We start from the raw sequence: 11,696 nt of genomic DNA, 5'->3' as shown, positions 1-11,696 counted from the left end.
CACATAAATCACAAAATCTAAAATAAAGATACAGAAAACCAACAGCAACAACAGCAACTATCCCCCACAACAAACAACCCCCCCCAAAAAAACATCCTAGCCTGAGAGTTTGTTCGGCAGCTTCTGCTTTTGTAGCTGGAGTCAGTCAGGGCCCCACCCTCCCAGGTCAGGTGGAAAATGCCTGCAATGAAGATAGCAAGTCTTCCAGGAGCCAAAGCCAGGATGAATGAACTAGCCCATCAAGGGTATAACTTCTTGCCTATCCTACTTTTTATTGGGCTAGCGTTCCATTTTCAGGGAGCTTGAGGCACCAGCCTGAAGTGGTACAATCCATCCTACCATTTCATGAGTCTGCCATCTCACCGTGCTTGGTGTGTAGGCCGAGCCAAAACCAGACCCAAAACAGACATTGGAATAAATATGTGGCTACCATCCAAAACTGCAATCCCACACTTACTGCAGCTCCCCTCACTGGCTGCCAATGTCTATTAGAACTGTTTGTTTTATTTCCAGTATTTATAGACTGCTTTTCACAACAGATGGTTACATAGTGATTTACAGAACAATCAAGAAATCCATTCATCAGTCAAATGATGAATGGATTAAAGCTAACAACAGCAGCAGCAAGAACAACAAGGCAGGTAACAAAAAAATGTACAACTTACTTAAAATGCCTGCTAAATTAAAAAAGGTCTTCATTGAACACCTGAAGTTCAACAAGAAGGGGGCCTTCTAATTTTGAAACAGAGTTGTGATCACAGAATTGAATGCACAGCTCATGGTGGTTATAAACTCTGCATCTGAGCCATGGGGGACCAGAAACTCTCCCCAAGTTCTCACTTTGCACTAAGGAGAAATGGATTAAATTTCCAAATGCATGAAGACAAATGTATGGAGTGAGCAGATCAATGGATGAGGAATGGCATGCTCTACTGTAAGATTTGCAGTCCAATGAATTTGGAAGTGCAGTTCTCCAGAAAAGCCACATGTACAAAAATGCATATTATAGGTAAGTGTGCATAAAACTGAAAAAAATAATTTACAAAACTGCATATTATATTAAGGCAAATATGTGATTCGGGTACAAAATGCAAAAATAAGAGCACTAGGAGAAATTCACACTAGAACATTGGCAAGTTTTCATGAGGATAAAAAAAAATGTGGAAAACTGAACTTTTAAGATTAGAAAAACAAGAAACAGAGAGATACCGAAACTGCCAGGTTGGTCCATCTCTAGTGACTGTCTACTCACTGTAAATACGCCCCCTTGAATCCATGGAGGGTGGCAGGGCTGGGGTGGGAGGTTGCAGAGCTCACCTGCTGGTGCCCACTCTCCCCCGCCCTCCCCCACTGTGTGTTTGTTTAACTAAAGCTCTAAATGACTGAAAAGAGCCACTGTGAAGATATGTTTTTTAAAAAGAATTCATAACATAGTCTCAAACCAGCAATTTTCTTTGAACTGCTCAATTCATTACAACACCTGGCTCCATTCACCAAAATGTTGGGTTTTTTTCAGTTTTGATGAATCCACCCCCACTTTAGACTGGAACTAAATGAGAATGACAGACTTCACTCGGTAAACAATTCTTTTAAAAAAGAGAAATGAAATAAATGGGGCTTGGAAATACCAGCTAAAATATGAAATATGCTACATTTGCCTCCTGCTGGTTTCTGATGTAGCTGAATTGCACTCTGTAATTATCTGACTGTGGCTGAAATCCAACTCTATTTACCTGGGAGTAAACCTTATTGAATGCAACAGGACTTGACTTCTGAGCAGGCATGATGAAGATTGCACTGCAAACTGAGTGTATGGTAAAGCAGAAGTCAACTGGCAGCCCTGAGAAATAGCATTGCTCTTACCCAACTCCAGCTGGCAAAGCAGAGGAAAGACAGGTGTGTGAAAGGCACATTTTCTGTGCATGTGGAAACCTAGGAAGCTGCCTTATAAGTCAGATGGTCCATCCAGCGCAGTGATGCGGGTTCACCATCACGGTGAGCACGATTTGTGGTAGGGGCTTAACAAACCACTCCTGAGTTCCAAAGGTGGGGGCATGAGTGGTCACTGTTGGATAGGTCCCTGGCTGTTGTTGGGCAAATTTGTATGATGCAAGTTGATGGGTCAGCCCCCTTGGTATAAAAGCCAAAGAGAGAGGTTTCTCTTTCTCTTTGGCTGCGTTTTCGGATCCCCACCCTCCGCTGTTTTTAGGCCTGTGTGTTGACATTGCTGTGCCTCACAAGGGCCTGTATTCAGGGGCCTGGTAGGAATTTTTCCATTTGGCTGATTGGCTGGTGCCATCTGGTTTTTGCCTACTACATAGCACATAGTCACAACTTGTAAGGTTGGTGGTTAGGCATTGGTTATTGGTTGTATATGGGGTCTGTTGACTGCGTTGGCCCCTTGAGTTAATGCTTGAGTTAGGGGAGATTCCGGTCAGGAATACAGGGGCTCTATGCAGTGTCCATAACCCCGGTCGGGGACCAGCAACACACATGAGCCCCTGGGAGCCTGAGGGGAGAGGGGAGAGCCTAGTGGACCTGACTCCCTGTCTCTCCCTGTAGGGTTTCCCCTTGTTGACAAGGCGAGTTTATTTCTGTCCTTAGGTGACAGTTGGAGAACCAATGCCTACGCAACCACTCACTTACAGTGGTACCTCTACTTACGAATGACTTGACTTACGAATGTTTCTACTTACGAATGGAGCCCTGTCCGCCATATTGGATGCTGTTTAGATAGGATTTTTTCTACTTATGAATTTTTAGATAGGGTTGCTTTGACTTACAATTTTTTTCTCCCAATGCATTCCTATGGGATTCGACTTACAATTTTTTTCGGCTTACAAATGTGCGTTCGGAACGCATTAAATTCGTAAGTAGAGGTACCACTGTATTTTATATTTGTATTTCAATAAAAGCTCTGGCCAAATTCGTGCCAAAAAACCATTAAACAAAAATTCTGTCTATGGTGTGAGTTATTTGAGGGGTGGTTTGGGGGACCTCCACACGCAATGTCTGCATTGTCTGGCCGCAGCTCTCCAGGGTTTCAGGCAGAGAACATTATCAACCCTACCTGGAAATGTCTGGAATTGAACCTGGGACCTCCTGCATGCAAAGCAAGTGCTCTGCCACTGAGCTTTCCTCCTTCCAATGCTTTCATGAGTAGTAATGGGAGCCTAACTTGCAACCCTGAATCCTCTCTTTAAACTACCCATGCATTTGTAATGCCGATTCAGATCAATGTTGACTGTACACAGAACTGTCAGATTGGATTGTACATGTGGTACTGTTTTATGGCATTGTACTGATTTATTGACTTTTTTCTACTTTATAATTTGATGTTGCGTAATAGATTTTTTTTTACTGATGGCTGCATGTTTAATGATAGAGTATTTTTGGAAATCCCAGGCTGAGCTACTCCTTGAGGTATGGTTCAACAATATCTGGGGCATGACTATTTCAGAGCGACAAACTGGGCTTAGAAGGGTAGCGAAAGGTGTTAAAAAGAAAGACACCTTTGATGAAACCTGGTCCCCTTTATTTTCCTACATAAAGGAAGTAGATAGCAAATTTCTCCCACCAATTTTGCAAACATGTCTGTGGAGAGTCTACATTGAACATTAGTGCCCTAAGATTATGTAAAATGACGTTACAGTCTTAATGCTAGGTTTATGATTATTGTGTGTGCAATGGAAAAAGAAAAACATGTAAAAAGGGTATATAAATAATTTTTTAATAAATATAATGGTAGCAAATTAAGGACTAATTAAGGACCTTCTGAGGGCACTAGGAGAAGGGGACCTTCTGAGGGCACTAGGAGAAGGGGACGACAGAGGACAAGATGGTTGGACAGTGTTCTCGAAGCTACGAACATGAGTTTGACCAAACTGTGGGAGGCAGTGAAAGACAGGAGTGCCTGGCGTGCTCTGGTCCATGGGGTCACGAAGAGTCGGACACGACTAAACGACTAAACAACAACAACAACATGATTATTGTGTGTGCAATGAAAAAAGAAAAACATGTAAAAATGGTATATAAATAATTTTTTAATAAATATAATGGTAGCAAATTAAGGACTAAGCCAGATGATACACAGGAGTTAATTTAGGAATATGCTGTTTACCAAATCAAGACAATTGACCCATCAAGCTCAGTCCTGATTGCATGGACTGGTGGTCCGGCTTGGACCAAGACTTTTTGCTGCCTGAGCCAAAGGACAAGATGATACCCTTATTCTATGTGCAGCAGCCAACAGGACCGGCAGTGGTTTTTTTGTTTCAGTGCTGGTGACATGATACCATCCCACACTGCACCTGCAGATAGGAGGTTAGTGCATGAGGTGGTTGATGGCAAGATACACAGGAGCTCTGTTTTCCAGCAAAGGAGAACAGCCAGGGGGCAGAGGAGGGATAGCAGGGGAATTGCTGCTGTTGCCCCATACCAGCTGTTGTCTGCACTAACTGCCACACCTTTGTCTGATGGTAGAGCAGCCCCACTAGCAGTGGCTCTCCAGAGTTTCAAACAGAAACTTCTTTCTAGCCCTACCAGTAGAAATACTAGAGATTGACCCTGGGAGCTTTTATACTGAAAGCATGTGTGCTACTGATGGGCTACAGACATCCAGCATTATCTGACACCCTAGTGATATTGGGCTGGACTGAAAAGCAATGTTGTAAGAAGAGCTCTACTTGCTCAGGTCAAGGCCCCCCCCCCTAGTCCAGCACTCTGTTCTCTCACAGTGACCAACCAGATGCCCCATGGGAAGCAGTACTTTGGGACAGAAGTCTAGGGCCCAACTCAGCAGCAGGGCCAGCCCTACGGCCAGCCTGGCTGGGTGGCGCAGGGCACCACGGCGCCGGCCCACCAGGGGGGGCGCCACAAGTTGCGGCCACCTGCTGGCCGGCCGGTCTGTCGCGCAGCTGCGCCCATGGCAATCGCGCTGTGCCTGCCTGCCCGCCGCGCAGCAGCGCCTGTGGCAGTGCGCTGCGCCCGCCCGCCCACCGCGCTGGGAAACGGGGCGAGGGGCACGCCGGAGGGATCCGTCGCACCACGGCGCCAGGGGCGCTTAAGACGGCCCTGCTCAGCAGTCCTAGCTGATGTAACTTAGCGTGGTGTAAGCTATCCCTATTCCAAACTCTGTTCAGGAGCCTCTGGAAGGGGCTACTGCCAGCTAAGCATGCAGGTGAGTATGGGCCTGAGACATGACTGAGCTGAACAGGATTTAGAATAGGTGTTAAGTCTGTGCTTGCTCCACTCCTTCCCCCACCATGCTCATTTTTTGAACTTAGGTATGCCAACATGTGTTCTGTAATGTATGTTAAGCCCCATCTGAGAAGATGTGAGGGAGTCACCCCTGGATTTATTCAGCTCTTGCTGGCATAGCCCCATCTGAGCCCTGGCTCAGGAAAACTCTAGAGCAGGGGTCAGCAAACTTTTTCAGCAGGGGACCAGTCCACTGTCCCTCAGACCTTGTGGGGAGGCCGGACTATATTTTGGGGGGGAAATATGAACGAATTCCTATGCCCCACAAATAACACAGAGATGCATTTTACATAAAAGGACACATTCTACTTGTGTAAAAACATGCTGATTCCCAGACCATCCGTGGGCCAGATTCAGAAGGCGATTGGGCCGCATCCGGCCCCCAGGCCTTAGTTTGCGGACCCCTGCCCTAGAGAGCCACTGAAGTTACCTCTTCCTCCTGGCTCTTGAGTTTGGATTGTGCTGCAAGAGTCTAAAGTTGCCTGATTGCAGCACTACTGACCGACCCATATCTTCTCTCCCCCTGCCCTCATAAGTGTCAAAGCTATGTAGGTGGCTTCTTTTGAGCAGACAACAGTAAGACGGAAATGGTTTGGAAACCCCTTCCCACAGCTGTTCCTGTGCAGAAACTGGCAGCCTTCCTTGGCTGCTTTTCAGTTTTTTAAAAAATATTAAAAATCAGTGAAGCATTCAAGCGCTTCCCCTGTATCTTAGCTAGGAGTGTCAGGGCCAAACTAGAGTTAAATGTGTGGTTGTATGCAATGTGTATTTAAATTAAAACAGCAGCTGCAAAGTGGATTGGACTATAGCATGTTAAAGGCAAGCTTAACCTTTCCTTCCACCTCCACTTGATCCTGATAAAAGTTTTCTAGAGAAAATATTTGGGGCATTTCAGTTTAGAGAAAATACAAGTAAGAACAGACATGACAGAGGCATACACAATTCAGAATGGTGTGAAGGAATTGAAAAGAGAAAAGAATTCCTCCCTGGAATGACAGAATTGTAGCATTGGAAGGGACCCTGAGGGTCTTCTAGTCCAACCTCCTGCAATGTAGGAATATGAAGGTGACCCATATAGGGATCAATCCTTCATCCTTGGCATTATCTACACTCAAACCAACTGAGCTAACTGTCCCTTTCTCATAATACAAGAACTCAAGGCCATCTAACAAAGCTAAATGTTGGAAGATTCAAGAAAGGCAAAAGAAAGTACTTCACACAACACATAAAATATGGAATTTGGTCCCCTAAGAGGTAGTGATGGCCACCAACTTGGAATCCTTCATGGAGGATGTCTGCAGGTTCCCCATGGGCATCTGGTTAATCACTGTGGGGGGGAAGTGCTGGACTAGATGGGCCAGTGGTATGACCCAGGGGGCTCTTATTATGTTCTTAAAAATTCCTAAGCTAAGTTCATAAATGGACATTGGGACTGTGGCACTGATGGGGAAGAGTTAAACCTCACTGCCCATGTGTTGTTGTGGTCCCATTCCTGAATGCCTCCCCTTGTTGTTGCACAAGAGTGACAAATCTACTGGTATCTGAAGAAGTGTGCATGCACACGAAAGCACACGAAAGCTCATACCAAAGCTCATGCACACGAAAGCTCATACCAAAATAAAAACTTAGTTGGTCTTTAAGGTGCTACTGAAGGATTTTTTTTTATTTTAAATCTACTTTAGTTATGCAGTTGAATCCCTTTGGTAAAATAGCCACAGACTAGAAGAGGGAATAAAATCTGGCCTTCTAGCTAGCAAAAATGGAAATGTATGAGGAACTGGAAGGATAGAATAGGGCAATAGCATCCAGAAACACCAACAACCAATGGAGAAGTGTTTTGTTCTACAGTAAAATAAGAAACAACAGCACATAGCAAATATTGTTTACTGTTGAACCAAAGTTTCTGTATCAAACCTTCAAGAATATCCTTATGAAGCAGCATATGTAAAACATGTCTCACATTCTATTGCTCCTCAAGCCCAGCTATTAAAAGACAAACTGATGGGTTTCAAGTTGAAGACACCTTTAAGGACTAATTTGTTTCTATATCTATATCTGTATCTGTATCTATATCTGTTCCGCATTTTCTCTCTGTGGACAGGGGACATATTTTTCTGGCGCCGTGTTACCAAGGCAACAGTCAGTCAAGCCACTGTACTAAAAACTTGGCTATCTCCTCGCAAAGGACACAAGTGAAGGAAAAAAATTACATCAGCCAAGAAAGTCTTAGCAATGGTCAGGTATGGTTAAGGGTGCTTCCACAATTCTCCACATCAGAATTTTGGCCTGGATTTTGGCATTCCACATTTTGAAGTGGAATTGATATTTTAGTAATTATTCATTATTCTGTTTTTTCATTTCCAAACTTTGTGCATACTGTACACAGTTCTTATGAATTAGGGATGGATGGATAGATCTGCCTGTTTCTAGACTGTGTATTCTCTTGAACGTGTATTTCAATGTGAATATTCTCTTAAAGCGTATATTTAAATGCATATTTCTTGCTGTGATAATACCCAATTTGTCCATAATCACTCAGGTCACAAGAAACCAAGTTTAAGTTGACTATACACAATGTGATCAATATTTCCTTCCTTCCTTCCTTCCTTCCTTCCTTCCTTCCTTTCCAGTGGTACTGATGAATTGGAGCAGATTTGCAAATTAACAAAACATTACACAAAAATAATTTCATGTTGCACATCCCCCAAAGTCTTATTGAGATTATGCATAATGGCTGAAGAATGTATACAATGCTGTGGATATATCTACATTAACCAAAATAAAAAAATAAAAATAAAAAAATAAAAAAAAAATTCCTTCAGTAGCACCTTAAAGACCAACTAAGTTTTTATTTTGGTATGAGCTTTCGTGTGCATGCACACTTCTTCAGATACAGTGAAATGGAAGTTTCCAGGCACTTATGTAGAGAAGGGGTGGGGAGGGGTGGGGATGGGGAGGGGGGATCACTCAGAAGGGTGGTGGAAATGGGTGATTGACTGACTGATAGCTGTTGATTACCGCAAACGACTGCAAATGGTTTTGCATGAAAAAGCAAGGGTTGAGATGGCTGAAGATCGCTTATCATGTATAATGAGATAAGAACCCGATATCTCTGTTCAAACCAGGTCCCTCCATGGTTTTGAGCTTGGTGATAAGTTGCAATTCAGCAACTTCTCTTTCCAGTCTATTTCTGAAATTCTTTTGTAGTAAGACAGCTACTTTGAGATCTTGTATAGAATGTCCTGGGAGATTGAAGTGTTTTCCTACTGGTTTTTCTGTCTTCTGGTTCCTGATGTCAGATTTATGTCCATTTATCCTTTGGCGTAGGGTTTGGCCTGTTTGTCCAATATAGAGAGCTGAAGGGCACTGTTGGCATTTGATGGCATACACAATGTTAGAGGATGAGCAATTAAATAGTCCTGAGATGGTATGTTGGACTTTCACCCCACCATCAACCTAACAATGAACCAATCTATGCAAGAAATACATTTTTTGGACACTACTATAAAAATACAGGATGGACGTATAGACACCACCTTATACAGAAAACCAACTGACCGACAAACATATCTACATGCTTCTAGCTACCATCCCAAACATACCAAACAATCCATCGTATACAGCCAGGCCTTACGTTACAACCGCATCTGTTCCAACTCTACAGACAGAGAATCTCACCTAAGAGATCTACAGCAAACCTTTTTAGAACTAAAATATCCACCTGATGAAGTTAAACAACAGATCAACAGAGCCAGACAGATACCTAGAGAGAACCTGCTGCAAGACAGACCCAAAAAAGAAAATAACAGAACACCACTAGTCATCACATACAGCTCCCAAGCTAAAACAGTACAACGCATCATCAGAGATCTACAGCCTCTCCTGGACAATGACCGCTCCCTTTCTCAAGCTCTGGGAGGAAGACCTTTCATTGCCTACAGACAGCCACCCAATCTTAAACAACTCCTCACCCACGATAATACAACCACCAGACTTAACATGGACACTGGTACCAGAGCCTGCAATAAACCCAGATGCCAACTTTGCTGCCACATACACCCAGACAACACCATTACTGGCCCCAACAACATCCAACATACCATCTCAGGACTATTTAATTGCTCATCCTCTAACATTGTGTATGCCATCAAATGCCAACAGTGCCCTTCAGCTCTCTATATTGGACAAACAGGCCAAACCCTACGCCAAAGGATAAATGGACATAAATCTGACATCAGGAACCAGAAGACAGAAAAACCAGTAGGAAAACACTTCAATCTCCCAGGACATTCTATACAAGATCTCAAAGTAGCTGTCTTACTACAAAAGAATTTCAGAAATAGACTGGAAAGAGAAGTTGCTGAATTGCAACTTATCACCAAGCTCAAAACCATGGAGGGACCTGGTTTGAACAGAGATATCGGGTTCTTATCTCATTATACATGATAAGCGATCTTCAGCCATCTCAACCCTTGCTTTTTCATGCAAAACCATTTGCAGTCGTTTGCGGTAATCAACAGCTATCAGTCAGTCAATCACCCATTTCCACCACCCTTCTGAGTGATCCCCCCTCCCCATCCCCACCCCTCCCCACCCCTTCTCTACATAAGTGCCTGGAAACTTCCATTTCACTGTATCTGAAGAAGTGTGCATGCACACGAAAGCTCATACCAAAATAAAAACTTAGTTGGTCTTTAAGGTGCTACTGAAGGAATTTTTTTATTTTACTTCGATCCAGACCAACACGGCTACCTACCTGTAACCAGAACTATGGAAGGCACCACATTGAGCCGCATGAAATGGAAGTCCATCAACCTCACCAAGAAACTTGCCCAGGTACAAACTGACATCCTCTTTCTATCTAAATGCAAAAACCTGGACATTGTACCTAAGGGTCTTAGAATTAAGAACCCTCTTCAATCAACTTATCCCACAGAATATGCCAGAAAACTATGCCACACTTTATCTAAGAAACTGCTGAAACATCTTATCGGCGTTCTGTATTCCAAACAGAAGTTAATAAAGGAGGAACTCTCTGCACTGGAGAACTCCATCAGGAATCACCCGGCCTGGCAGAAGTTCCACAAGGAAAAACAAACCATTTACCACTCTCAACTGGAGTTACTGAAGAACCAGAAAAATAAAAAACTCTGCAACCTTTCCAACCTACAGGCCACCAATCAAAACAAGATCAACAACATTGTCAATCTTTCACAGCAAACACTCAGCCCAGCTGAGGAATCCGTCCTTTCACGGGGACTATCATTCTGCCCTGCCAAATCCCAACACATGATTCAGTTCTGCGGGGACCTGGAAGCATTTTTCCGCCGTTTACGCCTGAAGGAGTATTTTCATCACACACAAGAACAAGACAAAGTAGAACAAACTACATCCCCACAACACAACACCTCTCAACTTACTGGGGAACAACCATCACCCTCCAAACGCATCAATGAACAGAACATTGACCACCAACTACCACCGAAAAGAAGTTACACAAAAAGGGACTCCACATGGACCCCTCCTGATGGACGCAATACCACACTAGATCTGTACATCGAATGCTTCCGCCACAGAATCCAAACGGATGTGACCAGAAAACACCATCGCTTACAACAAAATCTAAACCATGCTGAAAGGAGAGCCATAGAAAATCTCAGGAACAACCCAGACATTATAATTAAAGAGGCAGACAAGGGTGGAGCTGTCATCATCATGAACAAAACTGATTACATCCAAGAGGCCCACAGACAACTTTCCAATACTGCCTTTTACATGAAATTGGACTCAGACCCCACACAAGCATACAAAAAAGAACTGAACAAGATTATTAAGGAGCTACCCCTACACATCCAAGAACAGATCCTCACAAACACACCAGCGGAACCTCGGCCAGGAACTTTCTATCTTCTACCCAAAATACACAAACCAGGAAACCCAGGACGCCCCATCATCTCAGGTATTGGCACCATTACAGTGGGTGTTTCCGGCTATATGGACTCTGTTCTGAAGCCATATGCTATCAGTGCTCCCAGCTACGTACGTGACACCACAGATTTTCTGAGGAAAATACAATATTTGAACAATCTTCCTAACAATACTATACTAGCCACTATGGATGTGGAATCTCTATATACCAACATCCCACACAATGATGGTTTACAAACCATAAGGAACACCATTTCAGATAAAACCACAGCGGACTTTGCTACCAAACTCTGCCACTTTGTCCTTACCCACAACCACTTCAAATTTGGTGATGACCTGTTCCTCCAGATCAGCGGCACAGCCATGGGCACCCGCATGGCCCCACAGTATGCCAACATCTTCATGGCAGATTTAGAACAACGTTTCCTTAACTCCTACCCACTCAAACCTCTCCTGTACCTCCGATACATTGACGATATTTTTATTATCTGGACACATGGACAACAGAC

The sequence above is a fragment of the Zootoca vivipara genome, chromosome Z2 (genome assembly GCF_965207765.1).
Source record: "Zootoca vivipara chromosome Z2, rZooViv2.hap1.1, whole genome shotgun sequence".
NCBI lineage: Eukaryota > Metazoa > Chordata > Lepidosauria > Squamata > Lacertidae > Zootoca > Zootoca vivipara.
Note: the sequence above shows the minus strand (reverse complement) of the source record.